We start from the raw sequence: 15,571 nt of genomic DNA on the forward strand, positions 1-15,571 counted from the left end.
TTCCTGCTTTAAAATTTGCAAGCATTCTCAGGAATTCTAGGGTAGGAAGCCAGTTTTTGGAAGATGGTTTATTTAACCGTATCTTATCCTAGATAGACGGCCGTTTCTTTCCTGTTAATAAACTTTTACAAGTTCCTGAAACTTCAGAAAGTTTAAACAATTTTTACTTTAAAAAAATGTAAAATGTAAAGATTCCAAAAGTTATTGTCATACTGGGGATCACATATTTTAAAACACATAGAAATATTTTTTAAAAATTATCAATTTAGCAGCAACAAGTAAATTGACTATCTTAAAAAATATGGGAGAAGGATTAAGCTTTATAAGAGCTTTATCATGGATTCATTTCAAATTATGTATAATTTAATGGGAGAGTATTTGGTGTATATAAATGGGACTGCCATCACTTTGTTTCTTTCCATTTAAGACTGAGCTGAAATCTCCCTGAGGAATTTTTATTTTTATTTAAAGAAACCTTTCTCCCTGTTTCCCCAACCCCAGCAACAAAAGAAAGGAAGAAAGAAACAACAGCTTAAAAAAAAAAATAGTAACTCTAATCTGTAAAATATTACGGTTGGATTGCTGAGAATCTATGTAAAGAGTTAGAAAATATAGGTTAATTTTTGGAACAAATTTTAAATGTAGGCATTACTAGAAGAAAAATATCTATGGACTGTTCTATTAATGAAGAATGTCTGTCTTACCTCCATTTGCTATGGGAGGAGGAGAAAATAGTAGAAGAATCTAATAGGAACAAGTGATTTTCCTTTTTTTAGCTCCCAGCTACTGTTATGCTCATTTTAATTGCTGTTTTGAAGATCTGCTGCTTAATTATCCCCATCCCTCAGCTGGAGATGTGGAGTATTTCCTGTCAGTTTTTGGTGATGTTGGATTCTCCTTTTGTATTCCCTCCTGGGGCCAGGGGTTAGAATTCCCAAGCATGACCACAGCTGCTTTTAAACATCTAAGCTTCCCAGTAGGGAAAGAAACTCCAGCTCGACAGGTAAAGGGAGTGGGTGGGGTTGCTGCCTGCAATTTCTCTAAAACCGCTTTAGTGCCTTCGTACATACACTCAGACATCCTGAGCAGGAGGAACGCGTGTGTATGTGCATGTGGTCTCATCCCTCCAGACGGTGAGACCCCCGCCCGTTACAGAAATCGGAGTGGTTCTGGACAGGCCCCAGAGGCAGTGGGCTAAATGCAAAGTCATTAAACAGAAATCAAGGAAATGAAAAGTACGCTTTTATGTCTTGATTGTGTGGGATGCCAAGGGTCTCCTTGCTCTGTGCATCAGCTTCTCGAGTGACAGCTGCAGTGACTTGGAACGTCTCTTTGTGTCAGGCCAGTAGGAAGGGGTGCCTATTTTTCTGCGCTTGTCCTTTGTCTCTTCCCTTTCCCATCAAGCCCCCTTTTCCTCATCACGTTGCTGGAAGCTTTGCTTTCCTGGTTGTCAGTGACCTAAGAACAGGATATAGTGAGGATATAATGGAAGAGAAAAACTTTTTCTTTCCACCGTATTCCTTGAAGGCAAGAGCCATCTCTGCTGGGAGGTCAGATGGCTTCAGGACACTTACAAATGCAATGGAAGCATCTTTTCTTCCACCACATTCTGGCATGGGTTCAGGGGCTTGCTGGTCACCTCACATTACACAGATTTACTTTATGAACATTTTGATCATGTGTATTTGAGCTTTCCAGTTTTTACCAGGTTCCTGTTGGTTTTTTTTAGACACTTGATTACTAGTGGCCAGAGGTGTCCAGCTCTCAAATATCATGAACTTGGTTTCTGTTGACCACATGAGTGGCCAAAAGGAAGGAAGCACTAGAAGGGGAAAGGAAGTCCTCCATGAGACTGGGGACCTCCCCTGGCAATTGAGATCTAGTGCCATGACCTAATTTTAGGTGTTTAAGAAAAAAAAGTACAGATCTCTGAGACACTGTGACGAAATGGATGGTCCATGTGGCATCTCAGATTCCCCAGTCCCCAGCCCTTGATCTTTCTCATTTACAGCATTCACAGATGTTAACTTAGCAGCGCTGCAAGTTAAAGTTCCAAAGCACAGTCTTTGATCAGTGTCCCCAGTCAGTCAACATTATGCCTCAGTTGCCATTCAGTCTGTTTTAGCAGCTTGATTTGTGATTGCTGACTCCTTTTCTAAGAACTTTTCCCACTTCTTCTGACGTGAATGTAGCATAAGTTAGCAATGGGTTCTTCCAAGTTCCTGTGGGTTGAATATGGTGTGTAAGGATATGCAGAAAGAAAAAAAGAGAAATCTCTTTAAGAATTTGGAAGAGCTGTTGCTAATACAGCTAGCAGAAGCTAAAATTCCACAGGCTATTAACTAATTACAAGTATTCACCTTCACCACTTTTGTGGGGGGAGGGGGCAGTTTTTGTAAGGTTAACAGCCAGATTCCATATTGACCTCTGATGCTGTGTACTTTTCTATTCTATTTTTTTCTCTCTTCTGCCATCCTGACTCTTAAACAGAATGAAGATGTCTGTGTGCTGAGCAGAACGTTTAGGCCTAGCTTTTTCTCTGCCATGTAAACAGGATGTTTTCAGCAGATTTGGCTATAATAGTCATCTCTCAGATTCGGGAACAATTGAGTCTTTATGCAGAAAAGGTCCCCTTCGCCCCCATCCTCAGAGTTCAAATGCAACATGCCACACTCTAGGTTATTGTTCTGAGTTTGGGTTTTTTTCTTTGCTTTTACTTATCTATTACATCTTTAGGAGTAGAGATACATTTTTAGCTGGTTTAAAAAAAAAAACCTTTCCTCCAGTGTTTTGCCATACTTCATGTATATGCATTAACTACACTTCTTAGTGTTACTACAAAGAGAAATCTTGGTTCCCTCCTCCCTTGAGTGTACAAATAAGGTTATGTGCGATAGTGCAGATGTAAATAGCCTAGCCCATGTGTATAAATGAACTGTCAATCTCTAGACCTCAGCAGTTAATCAGAAAACGGGCTGCCCTCCCCCTGGGCTGCAGACTGTGCCATAGCCTCTCTGCTTTCTTATCCACAAGTACAGGGTATCCACACAGTCTAGAAACAGGCAAGTATATAAGCTGTCATCAAGGTCATCATCAGTCTGTTACAAAACGTAGAAGATTACCTCTATTTCCAGAGTTAGTGCACACCCTGTGATAAGGCCTGTAGGTTTATGGCCAGTGCCAAAGGTGTGTGTATTTTCAGAGATGGTTGCCGATTGTTGATGATTGCATTGTTTCTTGACCTGAAATTTGACAAAGAGGTACTGGCAACACATTCTTTATTTGGAATAATTATTGACTTCAAGAATCTTTGAACATAGTAATAACATAATTAAAATTGAACAATGACCCTGCCCACTGCAGCAGAGGAAGAGGCCTTGAACACCCACAGGATGGTAAAGGGAACACAAGTCAGGAGACAGCCCTACTCCCCACCAACTGGGTCTCCATGCCGTCCTCATATATACAGTCACTTGGTCTAGATCTGGAGTAATTCCCACATATTTGATCCTTTGAGTGGTTTTTAAACTGGCAATCTCTTGTAACCTCCAGCCAGCACCAAAATAAAACAGCAAAAGCGATAGAAACTGCCAGTGTTTGCCTCACAGAGTTTAAATAGTTTTCCTCTTCAGCTAGCTGGGCATCTGAATTTGTTTTTAACAACTCTGCACGCCAGGAAAAATGGTACTGCCCTGAGCAAAAAGTCTCTGCAAAATTCAGCTGTTGTTTCTTCTTTGTGACAAATGCTTAACTTGTTCACAGAAGGAGAAAGGTCAGAAAGAGGCAAGGGTTCTGTTTTAAATTGAAAAGAAATAGTGTTTCCCTAAAGTACTTCATGCCTCCATTTCATTTTCAAACTGTAAATCATTGCTTGGAAAGTAAATTCCCAATTGGAATTGATCCCTTTTGAGCCAGTATTAACAAGCTGGGATTGTGTCTGTTGTTGTTTTTTTTTTTTCCCCCTCAAAAAGTGGAATTCCTTCACTGCTGCTGGTTGTGGAGCCGAGTGCCTGCCTTCCTTTTCAGCCCCCCACTTCCCTGGACGTCTTAACTGCATCTGGAGGGCCTTCTCCTTGGGCTCCTGAAAGGCGTGCACAGTCCTGGGTGGGCGGCGGCCGCTGGCTTGTGGGAGGTGATGGGAGGCAAGCTATGGCCTCCTTGTAGGACTGGCCTGACAGCTGAGCTTTAAGGAGAGGAAAACAGTGTATCTTGTGTGTGTCCACCAAAAATGCAAAAGGGGGTAGCGTATTTATATAAAACAGAGCAAAAAACCTTTGGAACCCTTAAAGAAATCACATACCTTTTAAAGGTAGCAGAGTTTTCACCAAGTGATGCATTCAGCATGGCACGTCTCGCCAGAAATCTCGGGCTGAGTTAAAAGATAATGTGTTTAAAACACCACCTCCTTGTAAAATTTTGTCCAAGGAGTTGATTTCCTAAGTGTAGTATTTCTGAATGTGCCTTTGTGAGTTCAGAGACCGTCTGTTTTAGGAAGAACCTACCCATTGGGATAAAACAGACGGTCCCCTTAGTCTGTAGGAAAGTCAGCATTTCTCTGGGCTGCTGCCATGGCGGCCATGGGTTTTCAATAGCATCAGTGTTGCACACTGGAGTCATGGGGAAGAAGTTCGGGGACTTAGGACTGGGAACGAGGAAGTGATGGTGCACAGATGGCGGACACCGGGTTAGTCCAGGAGTGTGAGTTGAACGTCTCTCTTAGCATTGCCTAGTCTTCTCCGTGTATATGTGTGTGCGTGGCTGTGGCTGTCTTAGTTTTTGTTTTCCTGTAAGCACTGGAGAAGTGAAATCTGGTAACACGGATTTGTGATACATCTGTGCACGTCTAGCAGGCATTTTCTCGCTCCTGCCATGCACAGAGCAGGCAGCGCGTGGCCACCCTTTGAGTCTGTGTCCTGAGAAGGCAATTCTTTTCCCAAATGGAAGTCACATAATGTTGCTGTTTGTGCGAACAGGGTATATTACACACAAGGAAAAGGCTTTTGAAAGGATGAGTTGGACATGTTTGAGAAAGAAAAGCGAAAAATCAGAAACCATGTTTTATTTCTTCAGAACCATTGTAGTTCAACATTAGAAATCTGCAGCGTCTCCTCCTTTGTTTCACATTTGTTTTAAAAGATTCCGCCTCTTCTCCCCACTCCCTCCTAAAGAGATATCAAGTGAATGCTAAGGGCCATTTCCATAATTCCTCAGAACTCCCCAAAGGGGAAAGCAATCCCTCGCAAGATTCCTCCAGCTTCATTCAGGAAGACCCGGGGCGATGCTTCTGGCTAGCTCTGTCCTCTCTCATGGCCTTGAAATGTATTATTATGCAAATGTGAATTTTGATACTGAATTTAAGAAGAGGTTGTTGGATTTTTCTTTTTTTCTTTTCAAAAAAAAGAAAGGGGTCCCATATGTGGTCATCATTGCTTCTTTATTTTGTAACGTGAATTGTAACTATGCATTCTGCAAAGGGGGGTGGGGTGGGGGAGAGGGCAGAAAGGGGACGTAAGTAGCTTTGCATCCTTGTTCTACGGTTTCTGTGTCCATGGTGTGCCCCTGTGCTGGCAGGGAGGGGGAGTGAGAGCGAGAAGCGAAGCCGTAAGGTCCGCACAGTGAGGTATACAGGGCCCTGTGAGCCCCGGCCCGGCACTTCCTGGGGTTGGGGTTGGGGGTGGGGGGCGCCATTCCTACCAACCAGTGTGGTCCAGGATCTCCATCCTAGCCACCAGTGTTAGCCTGGTGCAGCATGAGGCCCCCAAAGGCCCCCCACCCCACCCTACTGCTCTTTTCTCTGGAAAAAAGTTCTCACCCTTTGCTGAATTCAGAACCCTTGCAAGCTCAGGAAACATGCCTCACTAGTGCTGACCTTAATCTTCATGTCAATTTCAGAAACCACCTCCTCCTCACTCTGTTTTAATTTTTCTTCTTTGATGTTTTTAAGTGAATTTAATTGTAAGGAAACTCTCTGGAGAAGAGGACTGTTGCTTGACAGGCCAATGGGGCTTCTCTTTCCCAACCCCTCCCGCTCTGCCATATTGACATCTCTGCTGCCCTTGCAGTTATTATGCTGTGTGTAGCTAGGGAGCAGGGAGGTGTTTGAAAGCCTGCAGCCTCCTATTTGGTCCTGACAGCATCCCTCTGTTGGTCTTGCCTGCAGTGAGTCGTGGCCTCTGCGTTGCTCTGGTCTAGGCAACACACAGTGTCGTTAAGCAAGAAACAGTGTTTCCATGCAGCGCTTTTGCTGTTGACATTCACAGTACTGTAACAAGTAACAGACTTGATCAGTCTCCTCGTGCCCCTGCGAGCCTGCACAGGCACGATCTTATCAGGGTTCCAATCTGTTAGATTGCCTTTAGACAAAAAAACAAAAAAAAACCCCAGAATTCTGACGTTTCAGCTAACACAAAACAATACCTCCAGGTCCACTTCCCCTGTAGCATAGGCCTTTTAACTCCCCTCCTTTTCTGGCCATCAGTGGGTTATCCTTGGAAAAATACGAACGTGTAGATAGCAGGATAACTTTTGCAATGTTTTCTTTGCTGTGAAAGTAGCCCTAAAATATGATATTTTCCACATTTTTTTTTTAAAGCCATAGGAAGTTTCAGCTCTTTTTCTTTCACGTTTAAGAAGAGAAAGCAGAACAGGTCAGGGGAGTGACTTGCGTCTGTGGGGTGGCATTCTCTGCATCACCTTCCACACACAACGACGGCAGACCCGTGTTGAAACCCTGGTTTCAGTGTTTGGAATAGAGGCCATCTGTTTCAGCTCTGGGTCCAGGGTGGGGCGTGTCTGGATTGCTCTTTTCTGGAAGATCCATCCCCTCCAGGGACTCCAGAACGTTTTCTCCCTGAGACCTTGAGCTCTCAACCTTCCTTGGTTCAAACACACACACACTTTGAGTAACTGTAGATCATAAAGAGAATCAGTCCCTGGCATTTCAATTTTGTGCTGTAGAATTCATAGCCTTGTCACTGTGATGCTCTGGAAATGAGTTGATTTCTTACTTGGAAGGAAACTCCTCTGAGACATGCGGACAGCCTCCCTGAAAGGCGCTCGCACCCTCAGATTGTTCTCTCTCCATGAGGCTTGAAGCTAATGTTAGGTGGAGGGAAACAAGTTTAAACAAGTGCTGCTTTTTTAAGGATCTGTCAGCTACTGCGCTCCTAGATTTGGCCGCTCACGAGGCAGGATCAGAATAGATCGTTACAGATAGCTTCTTCACAGTCTCCCTAGCTCCCCCCATCTTAAACCCTGTATCTGTCAAGAAGCCCGTTGTAGGTTGGGCTCCCTGATCTTTGTCTAGTGACGACTTCCTTTGAGGGGAAGAAACTTGGTAATAAATGCACACATATTCACCACCCACCTTCTGATTTGGGCGCTGTCAACTTGCGGATTTTATTTCTTTGTGTGATGGCCCCTTTTCTATCCGTTCTTCCTGTGGTCCTTCCTGAGGTTTTCCTGCCCTTATGTCCCTAGGGGGCGCTCCCAAAGGGCTCTGCTGATCTCTGCACTTCTATCCTGGGACACATCCCCCACCACCCTTTGCACACACACCAGTGACCAAAGTGTGTCCAGTGATCTCACAGAAGACATCAAAAATGGTGCATGCACCGTGAATGTGCTCACAGAGACACGTGCACAAGATTCTGCACCCTTGGCCTTAACCTCAGTATGACTTTAGGTGCAGGAACATTTTTAACAGGTTTTAAAAAACAAAAAAAAACCTTTCTGGGAGGGAAAAAAAAAAAAACAGATGCAACAGCCCAACTGTGCCCACTCCTAAGTCTCCATCATTTGCTTACGACTCACTCTGTGCCCGCCCCACCCCCTCCCTGTGTCGAGTAACTAAAACCAGACAAAGAGAAGCAACCTGAGGAGAGGTTTCTGGACTATTTTATCTTTCTCCATGTGGATGGAGAGAGACATGCTGCTTTTGGGTTCCATAATCCTAGGGGGCTATGTTTACATAGTAAAATACATCCTACCAAATCAGGAAACTGAAGAACGGGAATCTCTGCAGTGCGAGTTAGGTCACTGATGGTGAACAAGAGCGGTGAGGGCCTGAGGGTGGGGGCAGGGGAGAGGGAGAAGCACCAGCCGGTGGTGCTGCCCTCAGCCCTTCCCCCCTCCTGCCCCGCTTCTCTCCCTGCCCCCTTTCCCAGATGGTGCAGAGAAGGGCATCAGAAAGAGGCTGGATCTTTAAAAGGCAGCTTTCCAACTTTGCACACAAACAGGTAACAGGAAGGTACAGCAAAAACCCTCTCATCTGAAACACTGTCCACAGAAACAAAACCTGTAAACGTGACTAAATGGCTGCACAATTTTGATGCTCTCTGCAAGTTACCTAGAAGTGTTTTGTTTTTTTCTTATACTTGAAATAGCTTTTACAATATTATTTTGATGGCTTTCTTTTCTCTCTTCTGGTGGGCGATAGAGAAAGTGGATGATGGGATTTAAGGAAGTTTGAGGGGAGAAAAGGGAGGATATGGCATTGTCTTTTTTTTTTTTTTTCCTTAAACATAGAGGTTTAATCAGACTCCCATCTGTTGAAATTGCTCCTCATATGACTGGTTTTACATGGACACAGAAACTAGGCACTTTAGAGGTGCACTTGCATGGCAGGCTGGGCCCCCCTTTTCTATATTTTATTTTACTTTTTTAGTATAGTGGTACTTAAAATCACTGGTTCACTTAAAAAACAAACAATAAAATGTTAAACTCTACTAATGTACAAATAAGCTGAAAAGTTGCATTTTATGTGTATTTTTTGCCATAGCAGGTACTGTATTTCTCATGCTGGATTTCAAAAAAAAAAAGTCAAAAACAAAAAAAACTAAAGGGTGGTCTTTTATTGGATTGTGACAGGTTGAGTAATAAGGAATTAAGTCGTCGTCATTTCATTAAAACTGAGAGATGATGTAATGCATATATAAGAGTTTTCTGAAGGGTTTTTTTTTTTGGGCTTTTAAACAGCTTATTTTTGTTTTTGTTTAGTTTTTTATTTTATTTTATTTTGGAAAGATATGATTGTATTATGTGCAACTCAGTTGCTTACATTATAACTACAAAATATTTTTGGGTTCCTGGAAAAAAAAAAAAAGAAAAAAGACTAATAAATGTGTTTGGCTGCTAAGCATTTATTGTGGTTTCCTGTTTTCTTCTGCCCATTTAATCTGCTCATTTGTTGAATATATTTTTTTCTACTCCTCTCCGTCACCCTGGTCCACACATAAAAGCTGCCTGACATTCAGCATCTGAAGGGCCTCCACTTGGTCTGTCTCACCTTGTTGTGGTTTGTGTTGCTGGGGTTCTCAGGTTGACCAGTTGGTGGTGGGCTCAGGCTCCTTGCCACGTGCTGCGCTGCTGGGTTTAGACAGCCTGAGAGAAATTCAGGTTCTCCTGCTACCTTTTTGTCGCCTTGTTTTCACCCTATGTGCATTTGGGAGGGAGGACACATGAGGGGAGCTGAAGGAAGGACAGTGTGTGCTCGGGGCTCTCTGCCACAGCCTGGGAAGGTAACCGCGTGCCACCTCTGAACAGGAAGCCACTTTGCCTGTGCCTTCACCCTGCTTGCTGTGCTCACCACTGAGGAATGGGAGAGCCTTATGCTAAAGGCCAGCTTGTTCCTATCTGAACAGTCTCGTATTTATTGTTCGCTGCTGGGAGACTTGTTAGACCTGTGATCACGCAACACCGCTAGAATAGCAAAGGGGAAGAATGGAAGGAAATGAATACTTGCTCATTCCCAGGTAGTGCTGTGTCTGACTGACTCCTCAGAATGTTGAGTGAAACAGATAGTACTATAGCAAAGCCTGTTTCATGAGGAAACGGCAACTCAGCAGAATTAAATCAGCTCGAACTAGGTAGCCCTGACTGACTGCTTCCTATTAGCTGGGCACTGCCCTGAGACCATGTGACTTCATCGTTTAATTGAAACCGGTCTCAGTCACCATACTAGGAACCAAGGTTGGATTCCAAAATTACCACGCCAAAATGCCTTGGCTTCCAGACACCTGGAATTGTGAAAAAGTGGTCTTAAGCAAGTCTGCTGTACAAAGGGGTAGGTCATATATCACTCAATTCTTACCATAAAATATGTAAACACCCGGAAATGTGAGGGGAGGAGAGGGGAACTAGATGTCAGAAACACTTTGTAGGCCTGCCTATGCCAAGTAAGTATTGTTTTTGTGGAATTGAGGTGGTCATTGCAAAACCTATGAAGACCTTTATCACTAACGATTTAAATTTTGGTTATTTTTAAAATGCATAAATTGCTAAGTGTGGGGGCAGGTTGTGGAATTGAAGATGGCTGTCAAGACTTTAGCCTCTGACTCAGCCCTCCTTGTTGCTCTGGGCTCTGCTGTCACCTTAGGTGACTTTAGCATCCACTTGGGAAGTCCATCCTATTGGCCAGCTTTCTGCACTTCCCCCAGTCAGTCTGGCCACACGCTCCCCATGTTGTTGTTTAGTCCGTGAGTTGTGTCCAACTCTTTATGAACCCATGGACTGTAGCCCCCCAGGCTTCTCTGTCCATGGCATTTCCCAGGCAAGAACACTGGAGTGGGTTGCCATTCCTTTCAAGGGGTCTTCCTGACTCAGGGACTGAACCCAGGTCTCGTGCATTGGCAGGTGTATTCTTTACCACTGAGCCACCTGGGAAGCCCCTTACCCCCAAATTGCTCCCCTCATGAGTCACTAATTTCAGCATCTTTGACCTTGACCTCCTGTCTTCCCAACTGGTCCCTGCTCCTCTTTGGCTTGGTTTGGCCTCATCAGCCATTCCAGGATGCTGGCCTACTTACTTCCTTCAAGTCCATCAACCCTTTTCTTTTCCCACATCCTTCCTAAACCAGTTTAAATATAATAGCCTATAATTTTAATAATATGGTTGCTAATATTCCTACTTTGGAAAAACCCTATTTTCTGTTTTCTACCAGCAACCAAAAGCAGCATCTCTTGGGGGGAAAAAAAGCACTGCAGAGCAAATAAGGACTCCTGCCAACCTACTGTAGCCAAGCAGCAATGAGACCCTGATACTGCCAGCAAGCATCCTGTGTCCACTTGATACGTGGAGAAGATGAGAGATGTTGGAAGAATTTCCCACAAATTCCTGCTTCCAAACTCTAAACAGAGAGGTACTCCCATCAAGTGTTTGTTCCTCCAGTGCTTGAGATCCTTTCCCTTCCTCGTCCCTACCTTGGCGTTTTCTCTTTTTCAGCCATTTTTTAAAACCTTTTGTTTTATATTGGAATATAGCTGATTAACAATGTTGTGACAGTTTCAGGTGAACAGCGAAGGGACTTAGCCATACATACACATGTACCCATTCTCCCCTTCCCATCCAGGCTGCCTCCTTGGCTACTTTTAACTCTGTATTCTCCATTCTCTATTCACGTGATCAGCTGTCACCCCCATCCCTACCCTAAGCTACTTGATGCTGTTTTCTTCACAAAACTTAAGCACTTTCTAAATGATCTTGTTTAGACTTATTATGCATCTCCTTCACTGGAATGTAAGCACCAAAAAAAAGGGGGGGAGGGGGCAGAGTTCTTTGCTGTGTTGTTCTCCAGCTTGAGCATCTAAAACCCTGATGGCTTTAGTTACCATCTGTGTGCTGAAGACTGCTAAATTTGTATTTCCAACCCTTATCTTTGGGGTCCAGACTTGTGTATATATAATTGTCTACTCATCATTTTGAAACACCTGGGTATATTAATGGCTTTGCAAACTTGGTAAACCCAAAAGAGAAGTCCACCCTGCCTGCTTGGCCCTTCTCCCACCCCAGGATAAATGGCACTGCTATCCTTTCAGCAATAAAACCTAGAAACCTAGGAGCATCACTGAGTCCACTCCCTTCCTTACTCCCCATAACTAACCCATCTCTTTCTTTCCTTCATTTCCTCTGCCAATTACTTCCTGTGCCCAAGCTAGATCACCCACACCCCTAGGTCTTACCTAGTCCACTGCATTAGCTCAGCCTGTTTCTCACATGGCATTCACTCCAGGTCCCTGCCCCCAGTCCATTCTACACATAACAGCTGAGATGATATTTTTCAACACATAAATCTAATAAAGTCATCCTCCAGCCTAAAACCTTTTAGTAGTTTTCCATTGCTGAGAAGAAAATTCCAGATATCCTTGTTTCCTACAAGGTTCCCATGTTTGCCTTCCATCTACTCCTCTAAAGGTATCTCCCTCCCTCTCTTTCCACTCTTGTCCTCTCCACTCAAGCCTTCTTAGCTGACCACTGTATCCCAGAGCCTAGTACAATGCTTGGCACACGCTAGGCACCACTGAAATGAACAATCCTCATGAGTAACGGAATTTAAGAAATTTTAAAAGCCTGAAATAAAAACAAAAGGATAGATGTAAAATTCCCGATTTTAGAGATGCTGCTTTAGATATAGTGACAACCAGCTGCAAGTGTCTAGGTGGCCTTTGAAGATTAAGAACCAAAACTCTGAAGAAACCTGTGGACTCAGAAGGTAAGACTTGCAGATGTGTGAACAGTTTCCAAGGGGAGGAAACGTGGGTGAAATCTTGAGGAAATTCCCACCACTTCCTTTTTCAGAAGTGAGAGAAGGTTGGATCATCAGAGAAAGAACAGTCAGAAAGAGAGGAGAATCAGTACAGTTTAGTTCTCAAAACAGGAGGGAGGGGTTGTCAAAAAGGTTAAATATTTCAATCAGCCATGGGGGATGACTTAATACAGGAAAATAGAAAACTGTTTCTCAGAAATCAAAATGATTTCAAGATGTACATTGGGAAGCTTGTTCCCAGTTCTTACAGGGCCTACCCTGTTCATGCATGTCTACTCCCACCCCCACATCGACTTTATTAGTGATTTTCTATGCAAATAGGCAAACATATTATGGCAAAAAGCCTTTTGATTTATTAGAGAAGAGACTGATGATCAATGAAGGTAGTTGAGAGGATATGGGAGAGCAGAAGCTGCATCAGCACTAAGGAGTCAAGCAGGGAGGACAATAAATGTGTTGAATACAGGAGCTCCAGACACTGAGCCAGGTAGGAAGTCGGCATCTCTGTCACCTGCCTTTGTTCCTCACCGTACCTGGGTATCATGAGCATATTTTACAGGTAAGAAGACCCAAGTGCCAAAAGATTATCACCCAAGTCACGGAGCTAGTAACTGGGCAGTTTGAACAGTGGGTCAAGAGGGAGCCAGTAAGAGAGATTTTCGTTAAGAGAGCAAGTGAAGATTCTGTAGTGGAAGAGATCTGTGCATTTCACACACACACAAAAAAAGGGAGGCAGAACTGGAGAGATTCAAGATAAAATAACTGAAAGAGCAAGATCCTTTCCTGAATGAAGAGAGAGGCTGGAAACAGAAATTCTTATTGGAGGAGGCAACAGCAGAGTGAAGCAGAGCCGGCAAGGCTGGACGACCGAGGAGACAGTGAGGTTGGCAGGAGGCACCGTGGAAGATGAGGGTAGTAAACTCAGCCCAGCGGCGACAGCCCTGGAGCACTCCACAAAGAGTGGGGAGTTGCAGGGAGTGGTCTTCATCTTTCCAGAACTGCCCTCACCCCCAAAAACCAATCCTCTGCAGCTCCAGAGGGGAGGTAGGTGAAGAAGATGTGGGTGATAAGTCCAGGTAACTGATGGGCTTCTCTGCTGGCCAAGGCATTCCAGGATTGGTGTTGCGGTCCACTCGGACAATTCTGAAGCCCAGGTGAAGACACTGAAGGAACGTGAGAGACTGGGAGAAGAGGAAGGGTGATGTCAGGATCTAACCTGTATCTTGGTAACTGGGCCTTGTTTCCCTTGGGCTAGGCGCCTCTGGACAGCATTCATTTACCCAGCAAACACTCACTGAGCACCTATGCTATTGAGGTCCTGTGCTGGATCCACCTCCCAGAGACACCGGGGACCAAGGCAGGCATGATCCCCACCCGCACCAAGTTTGCCATCGATGGAAAAGGCCAACAGCACTGAACTCTGGTGAGAGTTACGAGAGAGACCTATATGAAATCTGAGGTGGGAAGGGACTCCGTTTTTTTAGTAAATCATGAAAAAAACAGCAGAAATGGAAAGGTGACAAGAAGTTATTGTCAAAGATGAGATCTTGCAAATCTTGAGATCTAATCAGAACTTTTAATATCCCTTAAGTCTTACGGTTACTGGGAAAGGGGCCAGGGCGGTTCACCTCAACCAACAAGCTGAGAATTCAAAATGGACGTCCCCTTACAGTGAGACACTCAAAAACGGGTAATTTCAAAGCAATATAGTCGCTGCTGCTGCTGCTGCTGCTGCTAAGTCGCTTCAGTCGTGTCCGACTCTGTGCGACCCCATAGATGGCAGCCCACCAGCTCCCCCATCCCTGGGATTCTCCAGGCAAGAACATTGGAGTGGGTTGCCATTTCCTTCTCCAGTGCATGAAAGGGAAAAGTGAAAGTGAAGTCGCTCAGTCGTGTCCGACTCTTAACGACCCCATGGACTGCAGCCTACCAGGCTCCTCCGTCCATGGGATTTTCCAGGCAAGAGTACTGGAGTGGGTTGCCATTGCCTTCTCCGATAGTAGCTGCTACTGTAGCACAAAGGAAAGAATACATTTGAATCTGGTAAGAACTGGGAGCCTGGAGCCTGTCCCCCTACCCTTAACTCCTAGCTCGTGCCCTTGTATCCATACGTGAGCTATCTCAAGACGGTCAACCTCCCCATGCCTTCACTTCGTCACCTGAAAAATGGGGATCAGAATAATGGCCGGCATTTATTGAGCACTTACTCTGCACTGAGAGTAGTGTATTGTATTATTTAATAATACCTGAACAATTCAGGACCCTCACATGGATTTAATGAGATCATGTGTGTAAAGCACACTCAGGACAGTGCCTGATACCTAATGAAAGGGAAGTGTTAGTCCCTCAGTACCCTCGGACTCTTTGCGACCCCATGGACTGTAGCCCACCAGGCTCCCTCTGTCCATGGAATTCTCCAGGCAAGAATACTAGAGTGGGGTGGCCATTTCCTTCTTCAGGGGATCTTCCCCACCGAGGGATCGAACCCAGGTCTCCTGCATCGCAAGCAGATTCTTTACCGTCTGAGCCACCAGTGAGACCACCATAAACGTTAGTGGTTTTATTATTAGTGGCCAACCAGAGGGAAGAGTGGGTTCATCAGGTGACATTTTCTGACCTGGACCTTGAGTAAGATGTAGTGAGAAAGAAGTGTTCCAGGGCAGGGAACTCAATGCCGATTTCCTTCTCTTGTACTTGTCTCAGAACCGTGCTGCGGGCGCTCCAGGCGGTAGGAGTGGGGGAGGGGGAGGAGACAAAAATAATGGCAAAAAAAAAAAGTGCTTTCCAAATGCCTTGGACATCGATTTGATGTCCTCAGAGCAATCCTAAAGGAGGGTCTTAATGTACCTTTTTTCGGATGAGTAAACAGACGCACAGCTGCTGAGGTAACTTGTGAAGCACTGATCACGTTTCTCGTAAAACGAACGGAAACCGTTTAACCCTCAGGAGCCAAGAGCCTAAACCCACCAGCATTGAGGGCTCGGGTCTCCCGGAAACCCCGGGGGTGGAACCAGGTGGAGGAAGTCCCG

The 15,571-nt window shown here is 44.6% G+C and overlaps 1 long non-coding RNA gene across 1 annotated transcript; it reads right to left on the minus strand.

Moving 5' to 3' along the window:
- Positions 1-12,870: 12,870 nt before the first annotated feature.
- Positions 12,871-15,540, minus strand: LOC145544659 (uncharacterized). The gene is made up of 2 exons (XR_014081503.1): positions 15,390-15,540; positions 12,871-13,723 (listed from the first exon to the last, which is right to left on the minus strand). It is a non-coding gene; the product is annotated as an uncharacterized LOC145544659 (long non-coding RNA).
- Positions 15,541-15,571: the final 31 nt, after the last annotated feature.

The sequence above is a fragment of the Giraffa tippelskirchi genome, chromosome 4 (assembly GCF_054371585.1).
Source record: "Giraffa tippelskirchi isolate mGirTip1 chromosome 4, T2T-mGirTip1v1.2.pri, whole genome shotgun sequence".
NCBI lineage: Eukaryota > Metazoa > Chordata > Mammalia > Artiodactyla > Giraffidae > Giraffa > Giraffa tippelskirchi.